This window comes from Pleurodeles waltl, chromosome 1_2 (genome assembly GCF_031143425.1).
Source record: "Pleurodeles waltl isolate 20211129_DDA chromosome 1_2, aPleWal1.hap1.20221129, whole genome shotgun sequence".
Taxonomy (NCBI): domain Eukaryota; kingdom Metazoa; phylum Chordata; class Amphibia; order Caudata; family Salamandridae; genus Pleurodeles; species Pleurodeles waltl.
In genome coordinates this window covers 554,529,105-554,549,769 of record NC_090437.1, presented here as the reverse complement: position 1 = coordinate 554,549,769, position 20,665 = coordinate 554,529,105, and positions in this window count along the sequence as shown.

Below are 20,665 nucleotides of genomic sequence, written 5' to 3'. Positions count from 1 at the left end.
CGAACGCCACCATGTCTTTATTTTTTTTTCTCTTTCTCTCACTGTTCCTTCGCGACTGCATGCGGCCAGTGGGTGCCCTCCGGCTGGCGCACCTTGTTTTTTTTTTTTTTTTCTTGAACCATAAGAGACCTGGGCAGGGTAAGCCCATATCTCTGCACCAATGTCCACTGGCACCCCCCTGCTTCATATGGACCATTCTTTTACGCCGGGAACCACCGGTATTGTTCTTCATTTGTTAGTAACCCAATTGTTGTTGTATGTAGTTTTAGTGTGCACCTTCATTTTAGGTGATTGGTTTGCTCAAGTGCAAGTTAATTGTGAAAGGAGCAGCAAACACATAGGATATGTCCACTATAGCAACAGGATCACAGTTTATAGTTCAGTAACTACTGGCCGATCTATTATAGCGGCTGAACGTCACAATAATGCCACAATGAGGCTGAAAGATAACTACCCCCTGGTCCCATAATAGCCACAAAAACATTATGGCCACCCACACACACCAAATGATCTTAAAATATAAGATACTCACATGGAACGTCAGAGGCATGGCAACCCCACGGAAACGCCAAAGTGTTTACGCTTTCCTTAAAATACACCAAGTACACATAGCGTTATTACAAGAGACACATTTAGCTAAGTCCACGCTTCAAAATGCACGCTTAAAATGGAAAGGCCAACTGCATGGCACTACCTCCTCCTCCTTTGCCCATGGAGTGGCCATCTGGATTGCACCGGGGGTCCCGTTTGCTTTGACTCGCGCACAGTGTGACCCAGATGGCAGGCATGTGATACTGGAAGGCACCCTAGATGGCTCCCTCTTGGCTCTGGGCGCACTATACTCCCCAAATGCAAACCAGCGCGACTTCCTATCCACGCTCTCTACCGGCAACCTAAGTGATCCTAGTTTGGAGTGAATATGGGGGGGCGACTTCAATAGTGTCCCGGACACTCACATAGACCGTTCATTCCCTCCACTCGTCACAGCCCCTTCTAATCGTGCCTCATAGGCTTTGGCGCATTGGGCATCAAATAACGGTCTGAGTGATATATGGAGGATCAACCACCCCACTCACCGCGAATATTCTTTCTACTCTCCAGTGCATAAATTACATACTAGAATAGATATGTTATTTGTATCTGCAGCTGTCATTCATAAAATATGCTTATCTGAATACTTAGCACGCACGATATCGGATCACAACCCTCTATGCATAACAATGGTTGGGGTCACACGCATACTCGGATGCCAACATGGCGACTACAGCCAGAAGCCCTCCTGGATTCCCCCTTTCAAGCAGATATGGCCAAAAGTTTAGCCGATGATTTTCTATCAAATAAAAACACAACCTCATCCCGTGCTACAGAGTGGGATGCCCATAAGGTGGTAATACGCGGACACTGCCTCGCGGCCACGGTGGGGGTTAGAAAAGCACTTACTAAGGAACTACAAGACTTAGAGGTGAAGCTCCGCAGGGCAGAAAATGTGACTGACAACGATGAGCCCACACTAACAACACTGCACTCGCTCAGAGCTGCTTACAAGGAAGCAGACAACAGATTAAGCAAACACGATTATAGACACTACATGACAAGACAACATGCTGAGGGAGACAGGTCGGGCAGGCTATTAGCTTGGCTGACACGACAGCCATCACAATCAACTCCCATTGGCGCTATACACTTAAACCCGGATGTCATTTTTAACACCCAAGCAGGCATAAATGATGCCTTCTCAGCGTTTTACCGTGCCCTTTACACGCCCCCCCCCATCCCTCGGAGCAGCACCTTACTGACTCACTACACCTGGTTTCTCAAAACCAACTTATCCTTGACAATATCGACATACTAGACGGTCCTATTACGACATATGAATTATGCTTAGCTCTATCGCATATGGCACGTAGCAAAACCCCTGGGTCCGACGGTCTACCGGTAGAATATTTTAACTCCCATGCTACCCACTTACTGCACCCACTCATAGAAGTATTTAACAAAGCACACCATAACCTACAATTGCCGGACTCTATGCGCGAGGCATTGATAGTCGTCCTCCCAAAAACAGGACGCGACCCTCTAGAAGTCAAATCATACAGGCCTCTCTCCTTACTCAACACAGACTGCAAACTACTAGGGAAAGTACTCGCAAATAGGCTCCTCCCCTACTTACCGGGTTTAATACACCATGATCAATCCACCTTTATTCCCGGCAGGAGCACTTTTTTAAATATCAGAAGACTCCTGCATATAATGCACAGCAACACAAACTCGGAAGCGGTGGCCCTTTCCCTAGATATTGAAAAAGCGTTTGACACACTCAGTTGGAATTATCTCCTATGTACACTTAAGCCATTCGGTTTTGGCCCCGGTTTTCTTAATTGGATCAAAACGCTCTATTCTAAGCCCACAGCCCGTGTTAAAAATGGCCGAGTTATCTCCGAAGCATTCCCTATAGGCAGAGGTACCAGACAGGGCTGCCCACTATCCCCATTACTATTCGCTATTGCCATGGAACCATTAGCAATTAAACTACGCAGCTATGCACACATATGGGGCATCCCGGAATCCAATACCTATCACATTATATCCTTGTATGTAGATGATGCCCTAATATACCTGCGCAATCACTCATCCCATATGGCAGAGGTATTGCAGTTGCTGGACTCCTTCGCCCTTGCCTCTGGTTTGCATGTTAACTGTTCCAAATCAAGCATTTTCCCCCTCGCTTCTATCCCGGCTGACCATTATGAGGCGTTGCCACAATATAAACTACCTTGGTCACATACAACCTTTAAATATCTCGGAGTGCAGATTTATCACTCAATCACAGACTTAAAATAAGGTAACATTGATAGGGTGCTCGGCTCCACTCGTAGCTCAATACCTTTCTGGAGCTCACTCCCCTTGTCTCCCATGGGTCGCGTAGCGATAGCTAAGATGCTTATCCTCCCAAGGTTTTTATATTATTTTACTGCCCTACCGCTGTGCCTGCCACGCTTGTTCTTTAACAAATTGCAATCAATGCTAACTGACTTACTCTGGGGCAAAGACAGACGGAGAGTGGCGCTGGCCATAACACAACATCCGCAAGAGTCGGGAGGGCTGGGTATGCCTAACTTTGAAAGATGCTATGCAGCTGCCCAACTATCATGGGTATCCGCATGGCTCCAAGAAACTCCCTCTGTTGAAGGCATAATGCTGCAAACACGTATAGCGCCGCAGGGAATGCTGCTCAAAATGTTAACCACCCCTCCCACCACACTTCCTAGACTAATATTATTAGAAGCAGCTCGCTTTTGCTGGCGTAGATACGTCCAGAATAAAGCCTCTTCTCTCCCCTACTCACCCTTGCTACCACTGTTCCAACTACCAGGCACTCAAGTCCTCTCAATGTACCATAACACACGTGGAATAAACACATTGCAACTGAGAGATTTATATTCTGGGTCTGTGATGCATACCTTTGCGGAAATGGTATCCGCTGGAATGATGCATAATGGGGCCTTTTTAACATATAGCGCCATAAAACGACTACTCAACGATCTCTGGGGCACCAATGACGCGGAGCCCCTGGAATCTCCATTACTCACTATCATCCTCACCATAGGTAGCTCAAAGGGAACTATAACTAAACTATATAAAGCATTGCTTGAGCCGATATGCACCACCCTGCCACACGCGAAGGCACGATGGGACTCCGTCCTCCCCTCACCATTAACGCAAAAATCGTGGGCCGCCGCTCCCACAATGGTTAAAACAGTATCCCGTAACCCTCGTCTGCGTTATACCCAATTCAATTATCTTCACCACTCATATTTATCACCAGCCCGCATCCAAAGAATATATCCGAGCACATCACCGACATGTCCCAGATGTGCCACACCGGCGGCTGACTTCTTTCATATGGTTTGGAGCTGCCACTCAATAAATTCGGCCTGGCAGCGTGTGACAGAGACCACTGCAGATATCTCAACCCATACCCTGGTGCCTACGCCCGACTCTTGTTTACTTGGCATACGCCACCGAACCAGAACGGATAAACAAACACATAAATTTATAGACCTGGCATTCGTGGTTCACAAACGATTAATAGCAACGCACTGGAAAGCCCCACATGTCCCCTCTCATTTGTCCTGGCTACATGAGCTACATAGCCGTGCGCAGGCAGAAGCCCAGACACTCCACTCACTGCGACAAAGGGGTCTCATCCAAGACGGCCCTGAGGTCTGGGACACTTTTGTGGTGGCCATTGAAGCCAGAGACGATATATACCCCCGTAAGCAGGATACTATACATACCTACTACAACACTGCCCAAACATCGTCAACACTTCAACTATACTGTCCCAAACTCAACCACTCTCAATTGAACCCATTACTAACAACCTCACCCCCCTGCAAGGTATTTCTGCACCATGTTTAGACACGCTCTAGTGGATAACACACGTATGTAGCTTATACCCAGATCACGTGCAGTCACACCTGCCTCACACCCTGTCATTCCCATAGACATATACTACACCTCTGGGGTGGTCATCTTCTTCTTACTCACACATACAAGCCGCTCTCCCTCTTTTCTCTTTCCCCTCGCAACGTGAGGGATCACTTAAACTAGCAGTGACACTGATAGCGACCACCTGTGCCCTAGATCTGCAACCAGTTCACTCATAGCCTCCATGTCGTGTGCTGCTCCCCTTTCCTCCTTAGCTCTTCTTGGATTCGCACTTTATATGTTGCTTTATATTTGTCCTTCCCCGTCCTTTATTATTATTAGTTTCCTTATTTTATTTTTTTGACACCTTATTGTGTAATAATGCTGTGTAAATTTATACAAGCGTGCTAATGGATCGCAAATTATTAACACCTATTGTATTGTTACGTGCAGTTTGGGTTTAATAATCAGATTTTTTTTTTAAAAAGGGAGGTATCACTTGTGTGGATCCCCTAAAGTTTTCTTATCCAGAATACCCTGGAAATGTGAAACATTGAATTAAAATACTATTTATTCTTTCATTTATGTGATGTAAACTATAGGCATTTACAGGGATCCAGAAACTTTCTACCACCCAGGGTTCCCCAACTTGTCCAAATAAAATGCTACCCCACTGGTGTGCCTGGGCCTAGTGCCCGTGACAGGAATGGATCACATAAGGGTCAACCGTAGTCCTTGCATAGCTTAATAGTTAAAAGAATTGTGCATCTGACTGGGAGATTGGAGTGCAGCGGTATTCTTTTCAACTCCTTGCTTGAAATAAATATATATTCACTTAAAATACCAAACATTACAGGGACGTTATTGTTAGGTTCACATTTTAAACATACAAACCCAAAAATATTCCCCTGTTTTAGTTAGAGTTATCTCAAGTAACTATAACTCGTGCCCTAAGGTAATTATATCTCGCGCCCCCGCCATGCACAGTTTTTTCATCCAAAGTTTTACTGCAAATATTACATTGATATTATCAATGATGTTATCAAAGATGTCATGAGTGCCATAATTTGTGCATGGGAACACCCACAAAATGCCCATGGAATGCCTTCCCAGGGTAGAGTAACGCAAAGCAGCGAGTTTAACGAGTTGTGCTGTGTTGCTTTACTTCGGCTTTTTGGAGCCACTCAGATCAATGCAAAGTTGCTTTGCCTGGCTTCAAAAATCTGACTTAGAGGTTTGTGTCATGCATGTACCACTTTGTGTGGTGCAAATGTGATGCAAGCCTCCCATAAATATGCCCCATAGTGGTTTTGTATCACACAATCTAAATTAAATGATTCTTCATATTTCATAAGGTAAAAAACTCACAAGAAAATACAGCACACTAGGGGCCATATTAATGGCCAAGTCATGCAGTGCAGCAAGTCACCTTGCTCTGCTGCACTGCGTGACAGGGAAAGGACTGGAATGCACCATATTCATCCATTTCAGTCATTCCTATCCTTTCGCTTGTGCTTGCAGAATGTAGCACAAATAGAAAGAGGGAGAAGAAAGGAGAAATAGAGGAACACCCACACATTGCCCATGAAATGCCTTCCCAGGGCAGAGTAACACAACACAGCAATTTGTGCTGCGTTGCATTACTGTAGATTTTTGAAGACACTCTTCAAAGTTGCTTTGCGTGGCTTAAAAAACTAACTTAAGGTTTGCATTGTTGCGTGGTGCAGGGGCGACGTAAACCGGATCATAAATATTTCCATAGGTTTTCTTTAAATTATGCGAAACATCCATTTGCTTGTTATCTCATGTTATTTTCATGGTCCTGTTTTTGCGTGCCATACAAGCTTTTTAGGTTGAGTCTGCAAGAGCATTTCTTAGTGCATGCACTCTTGCTTATGAGACTCTTCTGTCTAATAATAGGTTTGGAGCCTGCCCACCTCTTACTATTTTTTGGCATCATTGTTGTTCTTTGCTGCCTAATCATTGGACAGCGCATCCTATGCATAATTGTTTTTTTTTCTGTGGCGTACGGGCCAATTATAAATTAATTACCTTTGATTAGTGTCCCTCCCCTGGCCATCTACTGATCGAGCTGTGATTGAGGTACTGTTGTTCTCTGTGCAAAACCTAAGTAATTTCAGTTCAGGAACTTTTCAGACTCCAGATCAAATAAATGTCTAACCTCTGGGATTCTTCTGACATTCCGTGGCTTTCTGTAGGATTGTAGTGCAACTTTTCATCAATGCTTTACACCCTGATGAGTCTGTGAAATAGCATCAAGTGCCATTTTTGGAGTTTGAGCTGAAAGTTTGTTGGATGTTTTATGGCGAGATGTTGGAGAGGTACATAAAATTGAGGAAACGATGTCCTCTAACATGCTGTGCCTAAGCATGAAATGTTGAAGGAGTCCATTACAACAGGCTGGAATTTTATTCAATATAACTTTAATTTTTTTCTAATTCTTACTGTTGTGTTTTGTATGTTTTCTTGTGCACTGAAGCAACTTAGCCATTGTGTAGCTCTGCAAAGCACTGCTTCATAAATAAATATCAAACTACACAGATTTCCGAAATATGAGTCTCAAACTAACATGGTTGTAAACATCAATGTCTTCCAAAGGAGTGTGTCAAAACTGCCTTAATCTTGATATCGGGGGAATGTCACAGAATATGCAAGCTTTGTTAAATTGCGTGCATGGTAAAATTATGTGCATCCCTCATAAAATACTGCATCGACCCAAGGTCACTTTCAATGCTCTTTCCCCAAAGTAATTATGCCACCTTGCAGGTAGGGTGCATGGTAAAACAGCGCTAACTATTTGACCTCTCATACCTTGCGAGGAAGATTTAATAGTTCATGTAGCTAAGTAAATTAGATTGCTTCCTTGTTGTTGTGATATTTACTTGCCCTTTATTTTTTAATGTTCCTAAGGTGTCAGCATCTGCATTATTGTTTAGGTCCCTACCTCACATCACAGTTGGCCTCATTGAATAGGCTACCACTAAAACTGTGGGGCAGACATTTCCAGTACTCTATATATTTTGTATTATTTGTATCCAATTTGTTGAATAGCATTTTCACAAACTTTGATAAGTTGAATACCCTTGAATTGAGTTATATCCCTTATACCTAGAGCCAACAGGAAATGCTATTTGTTTCCAACTTTGCATGCCCAATTTCTATTGAAGCACTATATTTGGATGTAATAAAATAAAACACGGAAACATCAGCTAAATAATGGGGGGGGGGGCTTCTTCTTAACCAAGGCTCATTCTTGCAGCACAGGATAAACAGCAGTATCTTGACCCAGACCTGGAGGGGAAGTTGCCAAATCACTTCACCAAACTTATTTCAGCAGAGAGGTTTTTTAAATTTATTTTCTTATAGTTTATTAGTCCCCTCCAGTAGCTCAACAATTAGGTTGCATATTTATGCTCTATTATGCTATGCCTCCTCAGCATCTTTTTAAACTGTGGGTTTATACTTTCTCTGACATGGTCTGATTGTCTGTACATCGTGATCTTGACAGGAAAGCTGTCACCAGTGTCCACATCATGAGTACACCAGTTTGTCTTTCCAGGGGTCAGAGAGAACAATTCAGCATACTGGTTGGGAACTTGCCTGCAATCAGCTTTCTGTTGTTCTGTGAGGGTGTCTACCCCATCCACAGAACCATCTTGTGGGTTGCTGGAGAGAAGATCAGGGAAAGGCTCACTCTTATCCTCTTATCCTCCTGTCTTGCATCTGTAACAATGAGCATGGTCACATCATCTCTGTCATAGAAGGGTTTTAAACGGTTGACATGTATTAATCTTTTTGGTTTTTTTTGCAACTGCCAAGTCAACTAGATAAGTGACTTCACCTTTTCTCTCAAGTATGAGATAGGGCCCACACCATTTGTTCTGGAGGGCCCTTGGAGCAACAGGCTCCAACACTCAAACTTTCTGCCCTGGTTGGAATTCCGCCATAGCAGCTTTCAGGTCATACCACAGAGCTTTTGCACTTCCTGGCTGGCCTGAAGATTTTTGCTGACTTTCTCCATGTCCTCAGCCATCATTAAAAGTAGGCCAAGCACATAGTCCACAATATCTTGCTTGGGCTTTTGGCGAGGCTTCTCACAGCCTTCTCTTGCAAGATCTATTGGTCCCCTAACAGGGTGCCCAAATAAAAGTCCAAATTGAGAGTAACATACTCCCTTTTGTGGCACATCCCTGTAGCCAAACAGCAGGCTATGAAGCAGGACATCCCATCTACTTCTGAGCTTTTCAGGGAGTCCGCCAATCATGCCTTTTAGGGTCTGGTTAAATCTCTCAACCAGCCCATTTATTTGAGGGTGGTATGGGGTGGTGAACATATAGGTTACCCCACATTCTTTCCACATGAATTTTAAGTATGCAGACATGAAGTTTGAACCTCGGTCTGATACTACCGCCTTAGGGAACCCTACCATGGTGAAGAAACCAAGGAGAGCTTTGACAACTGCATGTGCAGTAATAGTCCTAAGGGGTATAGTTTTAGGATACCTAGTAGCACGATCCACTACCACTAGTATGTATCTGTGTTCTGATGTTGTTTGAGGGTCCAGGGGTCCAACAATGTCAACCCCTACCCTTTTGAAGGGTACCCCAACCACAGGTAGTGGCATTAGGTGGACCTTTAAGTGCCCACCTGCTTTGCCACTGGCCTGGCTGGTGGTGCAGGACTGACAAAAGTCCATCACTTTTTTGGGGCATTCCTAGCCAATAAAGGTGGTTAATTAACCTATGTCAAGTTTTATTTTGGCCCAGATGCCCATCAAGGGGAATGTCATGGGCTAGAGTGAGGATGAATACTCTGAACTGCTGGGGCACTACCATCCTCCTGGGTCCACCAGGTTTGAGGTATCTGGCCTCAGTCTACAGTTGCCACTCCTCCAGATAAACCATGTGGGTACTAATGACATTCTCTAACTATTCCTGTGTAGTTTGTGCCTCAGGCCTTCACAAGTTGGGCAGGTCCTTCCCTGGAAGGTCTCCCTGGGCCCAAGAGTTCTGGATGGTAAGACCCAAGCGCTTCAGGTTCAGTTCCCTCCAAGAAGCTTGACTCCTCTTCCTACGGAAAGAGATCCAGATTTTGGATCTGTTTTGAAGCTGGTCTCCCAGTGTTCTTGTCTTTCCTCTTGGGAGGTTGGTCCACTATTTTCTTTTTTCGTTCTAAGTTTTGCATTGCAACCTTTTCTTGACACATGCCCACTCGGGGATCCCTAGCATTGCTGCCTGGGTCTTTAGTTCTACATCAGCCCAGGGGGAATGCTCCAGGTCATATCCAATCAGGTAATCTACTGGGATGGATGAGGAAACAACCACTTCTTTTTGCCCTCCTACTCCCCCAATGAATGGTTACCATAGCCATGGTATGGAACATTGTCTCATTGGCAGCATTGGTGACAGGATAAGACTTCTCTACCAGAAACTGATTTGAGTGGACCAAGTGCTGAGTTACCATGGCAACACTAGCTCATGGGTCCCTCAGTGCTTTCACTTTCTTGAATCAAAGGGTGTTGTCTGTATTTTTGCATATTACTTGGCCAGACAGCACAGGATAATTGTACCTTAACCTCAGTGACTAATGTTGCCTCTGTGGGGTCACTGACATGTCCAGGCCCCACCTCTTATCCCATCTTGAGATTGGCAACTGCCTTTACTACAGATTGACTAGAGGCATTTTTTTTTTACAGCTAGAATCTCCAGTTTGTGACCTTTAGTTTTGCAGTCATGACACCAAGCCTATCTACCTCTGTACCCACCCGTAGTCTATGGGCCCACCGTCCTGTGCAGTGCAGGTTTTGGGGGGCCTTGAGAAGAGACTCTTTGTTATTTTTGTGTTGGCTCCCCTCTTTCCCTTGAGGGGGGGCATTTTGGTCTCTTTCTTTTTGTCTCCCCCGCCAGTGGTAGTTTTGGTCACCCTTGTTTTGACCCAATGGCCTGACTTCCTCCCAATTCTTGAGGGGAAAGTGAACCTAGGTCTACCAGATGTTGATGTAGCCTATCACTGAAACAATTACTTAGCAGATGTTCTTTCATGAACAGGTTATACAGCCCATCATAATCTTGTACCTTGTTTCCAGCTAACCAAACACCCGCCATTTTTACTGAATAGTCTACAAAGTCTACCCAGGGTTGGCTCTGGGTTTTACAAGCCTCTTGAACTTTATTCTGTACTCTTCAGTTGTAAATCCAAAGCCCTCAATCAGGGTATCCTTCATGAGGTCATAGAATTTAGAATCTGCCTCTTTCAGTGTCAGAAGCCTATCCTTGCACGTTCCTAAGAATAACTCCCACAAAGTGTGACTCAAAGCTTTTTCTTAATTTTCCATCCAATTCAGGCTCTTTCAAATGCAAAAACCATGTGACTATATCAACCCCTTCAGTGAAGGGAAAGACAATGTCTTTTGGGAGTTTGATGTTGAAAGATTTCTCTTTCAATACTTGTATGCTGCCACCATAAATGGGTCCTAGGCCCAACTCTTTTCTCTGTTTCTCTATTTCCAAGAGCTGACTCTATAAGGCCAGTATCTTGGTCAGCCTGGAAATGTCCAGGTCTCTTTCTGTGGGTGTCCTGGAGCTTCTAGTAGAAGAGGAACCACACTCGTCCCCATTATCCACCCACAACAGATGCACCATCTTCTTCTTCACATGGAGGGAAATCTTTTTCATGCTGGACCACCAGAAACCTATGTTTCTCTGCACTGGGGCTTTTTCCAGTACGAATTTGGTACAGCCTGCAGAGTCTCCTTAATTGGTCATAGCTAAATGCCTCATAAGGTTCCAGGTCAAGCTCCTGGTTCTTCATCCCTGCATCTGTCATTTTTACTTTACTAAAGCTGGGATCTTTTTAAGAATTTGGAATCCCCTTTTGGATAGGCCAACTAAAGTAAGACCTTTTTGCTAAAGTTGTTGGGACCTAACCACGGCCCTAACATTTATTTTAAAAATTTGCAGAATGTTTTTAGTCAATTAAAAAAACAAAAATAATTAACTAAAGGCAGTTTGGAGAGTTATCTGTGTGCTCACAAAATTGACAAATTAGTATTAGCAAATGCAAAGTCTTTATCCCACAGCAGAACCACCAAATGTAGGAGGCTGGCCCTCTACATAGGGTGCAAAACTAGGCACACTGTGCAGGGGGTCCTGGGAACCACATGTTGGTTTACAGGGGTAAAAACTAGATCACCTAATGCTCTAATTTTTAAGTTAGCTTTGTCGAGCAGTTAGGCCAATCTTGGAGAAGTGCAAAGCAATAGTTGGACTCATAGTATCAATCATGCAACTCACACACTCAAAGGAATAACTCGAGACCAATTTATACCAATACTTCAGATTTGTATATAATTTTAAGACCAAGATTATTAGAAATGGTTAAGTACTTTTTGAGATATGACTTTTTGAAGTTTAATAAAAATAGTCTTTTGTATGTAATTACGCACCAAAGGAATCAATCGAAGATCACCTTTAAAAATACACATAAAATTGTACAATTGGTTTGCCAAGTTCTTCTTTTTCAAGATGGTCGAAGTCATTGATGGGCACACTGTGCCAGCTGGAGAAGTTCAGGCAGTTCCCGGTTCCAGGAGGGAGCAGCGATTACAGGTCTCTGGATCTGGTACAGGGCCACTGTGGGGGACCACTTGGAAAAGCACTGCACAGGTAAGTGTAAAGATGGTTCCTTGGGGTCCCCTTGGAGTGTTGAGGTTACTAGGGGTGGGGGACCCTTAAGGTACAGCAGGTTCTTCATTGCAGGGCACAGTGCCGCCAGATGCAGAGTGAATCGATAAGCCAGGAGCTGTGTGCAAGGATGCCTTTTGAAGCTAGAGGTAAATCAGTAAAAGGATCATTTGCAGGACAACAGGGGCACTCTGGAGGGAGGTCTAGGGTTTTCCTGAAGTCCATCAACTGGGGCTTCCTCCGGGTCCTTTTGTGGTCCCGCACGGGCTGGTTTTCTTGGTGTCTGATGTTTGCTGTCCAATACCCAGGGTATTATTACGGTTTGACCACTGGAGGTCACAGTGCCACCAAACTTGGCACACTTGCAGGGTTTGTCCTTGCAGTGATCGGAGTGTTGTGTTGTCCAGATGTGACTTCCTGTTCGGGAGTTAGCGGCTGATCAGTGAAGTGATCCTCACTGGGTTGCTGGTGGTTTCTTGTTGTAGAGTTGTACCTCCACTCTGGAGGGAGTTCTATGGTGATTTATAAAGCCTGGAGGTCCTCTGGGGTGCTTTAGACTTTTCCCAGTTGTCCAGCAGCTCCTCAGTTGCGATTGTTGGGTCAAGGGTGCAGCAGGCATGAGTTGGGGCCTTTTCTTTGTTGCAGCAAGTCCACAGTTCTTGTGCCTTGGATCTTCTTGGTGCTGGTCTTCTTTTGTCCATCAAATCTGAATATCTGGTATAGGGGTGCCCACTAAATACTATATTTAGTGGGTGTTTTTAGAGGTCACCTAACTTTGGGTGGCTACACCCACTAAAGTGACCACTTCCTGTGTGGAAGGCTCACTGCCCTCTCCCTGATTGGCTTTTTTCTTCCCATCCAAGATGAAGGAAAATGAAATGGAGTGCCCACCTCGCAAGCACCACCATAGGGCTGGTACATGCCAAGTGGATCCACTCCTCCTACTCTTTGTGTAGTTTCCCACCTTTCCTCCTACCAAAAGTGGGGGTCTGTGAAGGGGTCGGCAATCTGCTACTACCAGCAGGCCTGGGGGGTTGAGATTCAAAAGTATTGCGTCCTTTGAAATTCACTGCCAGGGCAGTGCACATTCATGAGGGACGAGGTGTTAGGGGGTGCTAGCACTTCCACTCAGGAAGGGCATTGTTCTACAAACCAGAGAGACAGATTTCTCCCCCAAGGTTTGTAGATTGGATGTCTATAGGTGGAAGGCTTGATAGAACCAGTCAGCAACCATGCTTGGGTAGCAAGCTTTTGCAGGGTACACCTCTAGAGTGACCCCTTGGTACATTTAGGGATAAATCCAATACTGGTACCAGTTTGGATTTATCATTCTGAGTTGTTTGATACCAAACACGCCAGGGTTCAGAGTGCCCATCAAGTATCTGGGAAACTTGTGTTGACCAATGTCCAGCACTGTTCACTCACTATGTCCCAGGTTTGGCAAGGACAAAGTGTGGGCATACTGCTCATGATGCTATGCCCTCACGTAGAATATTGTGCACCCTGCCTTAGGGCTGGAAGGACTGCCAGAGGGTTGTCTTCTCCATAGTATATGCAGTGTATGGTGGACAGGGCACACAGGCAGTGTGCCATGTCGAGCTTGTGTTTTAGGTTTGACCAGGAGACTGAGCCTGCAATGGCAATGCTGGGTGCATCTGGATGCATAGCCTTAGAGGGTGGCACAATCAGTGCTGCTGCCCTCAGGGGCCTACCTTTTGTACCCCATGCACTGGGTACCTAAGTACCTTTTACTAGGGGCTTACAGTGCTAGCTAGAGCTGTATCCAATTGTGCCAATGCATTACAACAGTTTTAGGGAAAGAGCTCTGGACCAGGGGACCTGGTTAGCAAGGGCCCTGGACACTGCAACTTCTAGGTCTTCATCACACTTCAGGTAAAAAGTGGGGGCTAACCATGTCAAAAAGAAGCCTTTTCTCATACTGTGAATAGGGCAAGGGGGAACACGAGCACAGGATGGCACTCCCTGTAAAAAGAAAAAGAAATAAACTTCAATCACCGAGGGGCAAACACTGGCCTCCAGAGAATGTCAGTGTTTTTTCAGTAGATAAATGTTCCCACATCGATTAAGAGTATGTTGCCAACTTCTGGCAGTCTGATTTTAAATCTGTTAAAAACCCTGTTTTAATTTCCACCTGATAAATTCCAGAGGGTCCAACCTCCTGCAATTTACCTGGTGAAGAAAAACTTGTAAATAAAGGAACATGCAGATTTTGGTGTGGTAAGCAAGAAAATCCACTTGTTATGGTCCATTTTGATGGCCAAACGTGCAATTGCTATTATTTTTCGCAACCAATAAGGAACCCAAGGTATTGTTACTTATTTGATGCTCTAAATAACAAAGCAATTTCAACAAACTCGTTCAAGAACAAAGAGGGCAAAACAGATGCTATAACACATGCTAAGATCAGATTTAATATATAAAAATTGTTGCACACCCCTATATCATACCTCATCCCTCCATGAACAAGTAAGCCACTAGGACATCCACTGGGCGACGGCGACACTTTATCAATACCACCCCACAACCAGTACAATAGATGTGCGGATACAACTGAACCATAATAATATTTTTGCAAGTAAAGGAAGCTGAAAATTCTTGCAAATGCCAGTCCATTTTAGTATTTGGCCTGTCTGCTGTGCAAAATCATATTGCAATTCGATGAGAAAGCCCATTGAGATAAGTCTAAAGCAATTCAAACTTTATATGCTTCAGTCTTAAACCCTTTTCCTTTCTATAACAACAACAAAAGAGTAAACACCGAGGGAAATGGACAGTGCAATTCAAAGAACAAAATGTCTTTCAAATACAAGATGGTATATGGATAATTTCATACAATGTGAAAATTTAACTTTAAAGGTCAAAAACGTGTGAAATGTGATTGAGTGTGTGGGTGTTGTATGCGCCAGTTCTTTAACCTTAGCATATCTACTCTAACAACAATCCCGAGCACGGGGAACTGATCAAGAAACTAACACCGAACAGTGGTGAGATCTTTTCAAGCTGCAGTTTAATGCAAGAAAACAAAGTGACAGATTTCCTACACTGTTTCGAGAATACACACTAGTCTATTGCTGACAGGTAGCAAAGTAAAAATATATTGTTTTTTTTAAAAAAGGGATGTTCCGCAAAAATGTAATTTAACATTTCTAAATGAAACATTGTAAAATCCCTAATATCCTGAGCAGGTGAGTCAAAAATAAACATTTTTGCTAGATAAGGTAGCAGATTAGAGTTGCCTCGTTGATTAATTTATTGCACTAGGTGGGCATGACAGATTTTTTTCCCTTTTTTTTTTACAAATAACCATAAAGCCTGTAAATACGGATACATACGGTGATATGTGTATTTAGAAAGTATTTTGACGCGGCACCTTCATTGTAACTAAATACGATTTCTTGTTTTCTGGATAGCTGGAACACAACAAGTTCATAAGGCAGAGGCAATTGATGTTGAGGTAAACTTGTTATCAGTTGAGTGCTTGTCACCTTTCCAACATGCAACTCACTTTGGAGTAATTTTATGGAGACATCAATGGAAATGCTGTGCTTTGTACAACTTCTTCTGGGGCCTGCTACTTCAGACCTGAGCACATTTACTTTCTGTGAAATGAAACTGAGACTTTTTGATGTGGGAATCATTTCACATTGCCAGTTAAACAGTGCTATCATGTTTCCGTCAAAGGGAACCATGCACTTCGTATTTTCCTTCATATAAATCAATAACAGTTTGTAGATTTTCAGTTTCCCCCAGTTAGCCTTTTAGGAACATTGGGAACTTTATATTCATCTTGAATCTCATGTTCTCCATCGTTCTTACCATTAATAATTACATCGGTAACTTGAAATATGCTTTTCAGCGGATGCTATACTTCTGCAAAAGTGTTTGATATTGATTTACTAGCTAAAAACTATGGTTGGGCCCTACTCCTGGAATTTTGCGAGTTACATAAAAACACTGAAATATTCTGTTTTCGCCAATAGGCAGAAAACATGCAGGTCGTGCTGCTCTTCCTGTAATTTAGCACCGGTGGTGTGAGCAGTACTGAAATATCAGCACAATCTGCACTATGCGCTTTACAATAGCGCACGGCCATTTGAGTTGATTTTGCAGCCACTCGGTTAGAAAATCTACTCAAGCTGCAGCAAATCTACAGCAGAAACAGACATCTGACCACATTTTCCAACAACAGCTCATATTAGAAAATCACGCATGGGGGTGCCAAAATCTCAATCATACTCTCATTTCTGGAGTCCTGGGGGATAACAATTCCACTATGAGGTGATTGGCTGAATTTGTCTGGAACTCCCCATTACAAGATTAAAGAGGAGTTGCTAAATTCCACCAATTTCACAGGTGGACTGAAACATTCTGCCTACTGCTACTAAAAACTCCAATGAAAAGCCTAAAAGATTTAGCTGACTATCGTTGTGGACAGTGATACAGACAAGTGTGTTGACAAAGGGCCTGATTTAAATCTTGGCAGGAGTCCTGCCATCCCTCTGTGGTGGTGTTTCAAGTACACCAAAAAGCTGACGGAGTTCCCACAGCCATATTTAGCTATATTGCGGCTGAACCTCCGACAGCCTCAATGGAGTGGTATCCATCACATAAGAGGTGCCCTGCTAACGAGGCAGGGAACTCCGATGCTTGCTAACATTATCTGTCCCGCCAGCAGCAAACTGTCTAGACGGAGGGTAGGGAATCCAATGAAAAAGCAATGGTAGGACCAGAACCACCAAGATCTAAATCAGGCTCCAGAGGCTTATCAAGATAGGTATAAAAATGATTCGTAGTTAAGTAGCTTATTTAGAGTTTTGAGAGTTCAGAGAACTGCTCCAAATCTGTGGATTTCCCACACCACAATATTCAGGTTTCCCAGACTTTAGATGGAGACCCAAAGGGTTACTCACAATGGAGTCTAAAATGTATTAGTCATCAGAAACCTTCTTACAGAAGACTGCCCAGCACAGATCCCCACTTCATTACATCAGTAGCCTTACTAGTGCCCTATGTAGCATGGGCTTACAGAGCCTCTCTTTTTAGGTCTGCCCCTTGACACATAGTTAGCTGCGGCACCAGGCTATTGCTATTACAAAACAATCAAGCATAATACACATACATATATTGGCTTTGGGTAGCAGGCTTCACTCACATTTTGGTTCCACCCAACATAGCATATGCATGAGGCAGTGAGTCAGTCCACATTACCCATTGCCACCCTTCACTTTGAGTGACTGAAAAAAAAATGTGCACATTGTTCCCACCTGTTCAAAAAGAGTTCCTTTTTCTTCAGTGCTAACAGTGTTACAAAGTGATCTATTTTATTTTGCAATAATTGCAGCTTATTTCTCCTGCAGATTAATTGTCCAAATAGATTGTGATTTATTTTCTGTCTCTTTTAAGTCGCAATTATAAAATGTGTGGGTGAATTTGTAACACTGCAACTGACACAATGCATCATAATCATAAAATAGATGGCACAACAAAGAAGCGTGTTATATAAAAAACATCACTAGTACACACAGTGAATTTTTTTTAATTTCAAAATTATATTGCTGTCATAACTTGCAAATTTAGGTAGCAGCATTGTTTCCATTTATATATTTGTGACATGTCTTAAATACAAAAGTAACCATTGCTGTAGGAAACTAAGGTCAGATTCTTGGCTTTGGGAATGCTTTGTCCTGTGTGACTGCCATGATCGGTATGGTAGTCAAAGGCAGCAAAACTAACCACGATCCCAACGTGCAAGGTGAAAGCAATTTGTGCTTCAGAGTCATCTACCTTTTGCTTTCCGGAAACAAAATCCTTAGTGTGGAAGATTTGTATTCACAAGATGTTCTACTAATGGTGGCTTACTTACATTTCAGTTTAGATTTAAGTCCTTCCGCCACAGAGACGGGACCACTTTCTTCAAAATGTTCAATTATTGTGAGCAGTCTTCTGCTAGAAAGACCGAAGGAATGCAATCTCACAATTTTAGGGCCATATTTATGAAAAGTGGTGCATCATGTCATGATGCACCACTTTTCTTGAATCCCATTGCGCACCCCTGACTCCACCATGTGTGTGCCATTTTTATGATGCAGTGCGCCATAGAGCATGTTAGGGAACTAGTGTCAAAAATGTTGAAGCTACTTTGGCACTTTGCAGGATTAGCACCAAAATATTTTACGCTAATCCTGCAAAATGAAAAGAGGCCCATTGAGAACAATTATAATTCTACAAGGAACAACAACGCTCACGACAGCAAAGAGCTCTTCAATATCATTAAGGAACTTGTCAACCCCAGGTCATGCTCCAATGACACCACTCCTTCACAAGACCTCTGCGACTCCCTTTCCTCCTTCTTTCATTGTAAGATCACGGACATCCACAACAGCTTCAACACCTCGACCCCCATGACAACCGCTGTCACCACAAACCCCGACTCACCAGACCCAAGCCACACCAACCTACTGCTCTCCTGGACCCACATCACCAACAAGGATACCACCAAAACCATGAGCACCATCCACTCCGGTTAACCCTCCGACCCCTGCCACCACCATGTCTTCAACAGAGCAAGCTCCATCATCACCCCCCAACTCCGAATGATCGTCAACAGCTCCTTCGAGACCGCCACCTTCCTGGAAAGCTGGAAGAATGCTGAAGTCAACGCCCGGCTAAAGAAACCCAAAGCAGACCCAAGAGATCTCAAGAACTACTGGCCCATCTCCCTCCTCCCCTTCCCGGTGAAGGTCATGGAGAAGATCGTCAACGGCCAACTGACCCGCTTCCTTGTTGACAACAACACGCTGGACACTTCTCAATGCGGCTTCCATAACAAACACAGCACCGAGATCGCCATCATCGCTGCGACCGACGACATCAGGACCATGCTAGGAAAAGGCGAAACCGCGGCCCTCATCCTCCTAGACCTCTCGGCTGCCTTTGACCACACCACCACACCCTTCACACACACCTCCATGACACAGAGATCCACCACAAAGCCCTGGACTGGGTCACCTCTTCCTCTCCAGAAGAACCCAGAGAGTCTGCCTCCCTCCCTTCCTCTCTGGAGCCATGGAGACCATCTGCGGCGTTCCCCAAGGATCCTCACTCAGCCCGACTCTTTTCTACATCTACATGGCACCCCTCGCCAACATCGTTCAGTCACACAACCTCAACATCATCTCCTACGCTGGCAACACCCAGCTGATCCTCTCACTCACCAAGGACCCGCCACCACCAAAATCAACCTCCAAGATGGATAAAGGCCATAGCCAACTGGATGGAGAACAGCTGCCTGAAACTGAACTCAGACAAGACAGAGATGCACATCCTCGGCTCCAACCCATCTGCCTGGGATGACTCCTGGTGGCTGGCCACCCTAGGAACTGCACCGACACCCGCCAACCATGCACGCAACCTAGGTTTCATCCTGGACTCATCGCTCACCATGTCCCAGCAAGTTAATGCCGTCTCATCTTCCTGCTTCAACACCCTCCGCATGCTCTGCAAGATCTTCAGGTGGATCCCCACTGGAACTAGAAGGACAGTCACCCAGGCCCTCGTTAGCAGCAGACTGGACTACGTCAACATTCTCTTCGCGGAACCACGGTCAAAAAACTACAACGTATACAGAACGCCTCTGCACACCTCATCCCTGACATCCTACGCCGTAACCACATATCAGCCCACCTGAGAGATCTGCACTGGCTCCCCATCAAGAGGATCACCTTCAAGCTCCTCACCCAAGCTCACAAAGCGCTCCACAACGCCGGCCCTGCTTACCTCAACGAGCATCTCACCTTCTACGCTCCCAACTGCCAACTCCGCTCCGCCCACCTCACCCTTGCCAGCATTCCTCGCATCCACAGAACTACAGCTGGTGGCAGATCTTTCTTCTACCTACATAGGGAAGTCTATGCTGAGACTTGGAGAGGACATGATTAGAAAGTCAGAAGGCACAAGAAGGGAAATAAGTAAATAAGCAATTGATTTTTGATCAGAGTAGCAACAGAGGAAAACTGAGAAATCATAAGGTAAGCATCTAACTATAGTCACATCTGTAGGGACCAGCATCTATGACAGAACAGGTTCTGCCTCTAGAATGTGTTTTCAGCAAGGCCTTGGAACAAAGTGGACTACACACACCAAAATGAACCAGCATGGTAGCTTACACCAGGATTGGAAAGGGAAAATGGAAATAGGTTTGAAATGTGTCTGGTAGTGTTCTATTGTAATGTGGGATAAACGTAGGACATCCCAAGGTCCTCATGAGTGCCACCTGGTAGCAGGATGGTAGAATCCTAGCACATATCAATGTAATTACTTGACATGGATAGTCATCTTATTTAGAGGATTCCCTGTTACTGCTGTGCCAAAAGAGGCTTCCCAAACACAAGCCACCTCTCATGCTCACTGTATTACTTGGCTCATAACCCCTACAGCTTCAGAAGCAGCAACTAGCTACAGGCTTGACATTACTTATTTTCGGGGGCCTGACACATTTTTTTATGGGTAGA